We start from the raw sequence: 1,501 nt of genomic DNA, 5'->3' as shown, positions 1-1,501 counted from the left end.
GGCGTTTGATCGCATTTTTCTACTGACGCWGAGTTATAATGCTGCGTTCAAAACAACTGGGAATTCGCAAAAAGCGAGCACTGACTGGGAACATTTATTTGAACGGTCATCCAACTCGAGAACTCGGGCCTCTTTCTAGAGCTCCGATTTTCCAACCTGAAGATCACTGATTTGAACTCGGGAAAAACGAGGTCAAATCATGACGTCAGTGACCTTCATGTCGAAAAGTTGGAGGTCTAGAAAGAGGCCAGAGTTCCCGACTTGGAATTCCGAGTTGTATGACCATTAAAACGATTTTACCAGTAGGAGTTTAAAAAAAAAAAAAAAATTCGAGTTCCCAGTTGATTTGAATGTGGCATAAAGAACGATCTTAGACSGTCCACAGATAGGGCTCATTTGTCTCCGCTGTGCAAGGAACAGGAAGTGGTCATGGGTAGACGGGATCCAACTTTTGTCTTGGCTAGAAGGGATCYAATATTTGTCAAATTAASGTCAGATTTGACTTTTCGTATTACGCTTCGAACACACCGGTTGYGTCATTGCGTTTCGATACACCAGAAGTCCMTTCATTTCCAATGGAACGCTGCGTTTGCCTTGCAGCATTGCGTTGCAGAGGCAGTTGYRGTGCGTTCTGTGTGGTGCATACGTTCGATTTATCGAGCTATGCATCAAATTGTATGCGTAGATTTACTTGACAGAAAGTAGCAAAATGTGAATGTTTATTTTTTGTTGCACACATATCCAGTAAAACAAATGTGGGATTACATATAGATAAAATTCTGATATTCTAAATAGGTGATCGATTCAACTAAGATGTAGCCGCTTTTAGCTAATCTAGGGTTGTCACATAAAAATTACAATGTATTCAATCAATTATGGTATTCCAAAAAGTGCTTTAATGTAATATGTATCTAGAATGTAGTTTACCTAGAAATGGATGAAACGGAGACCAAATGTCGCCCAGCGCTCTCGTTACGAACCCTGGGCTGAATGGAAACCTCCCGGTAGTTGGTATCCATGTGTAAGCGAGAGGGACACCTAACTGGATGCGAGTCCTGGCTCCATACCATCTGGATGCTAGGTGATCGACCTGGCTTCTCGGTCCCAGATCGTTAAAGCATAAGCTTTCGGAATTCCCCTTCCAAACATACGAGACAGCTCCTTGAATGAGACTGGACTGGGAACTTGCCTCTGCACTTGCGATAGCGTACCCGACTTGAACCATCTCTGGAACCACACAGACCTGCGCTTACGGCGGGGCTGGTCCCCCGGTCCCAACAGCCGCGACCAAGACCACCTTTCTCAAAGTTGGTCTCATTGTTGAAAGAGCCTAGCTGTATCTTGACTATTTATTATTGCATTTCGCTCCAAAACTGCATTTGAAGGGAATTATATTATAGGCTCTCACAATTAATTTGTGGATGTCATCGAATAAATATATACTTGGCAAATAAATTAATAAAACATGTAAGAAATTCTCCAGTCAAAACTGTTTTATTAT

Source organism: Salvelinus sp. IW2-2015, linkage group LG13 (assembly GCF_002910315.2).
Source record: "Salvelinus sp. IW2-2015 linkage group LG13, ASM291031v2, whole genome shotgun sequence".
Taxonomy (NCBI): Eukaryota; Metazoa; Chordata; class Actinopteri; order Salmoniformes; family Salmonidae; genus Salvelinus; species Salvelinus sp. IW2-2015.
Note: the sequence above shows the minus strand (reverse complement) of the source record.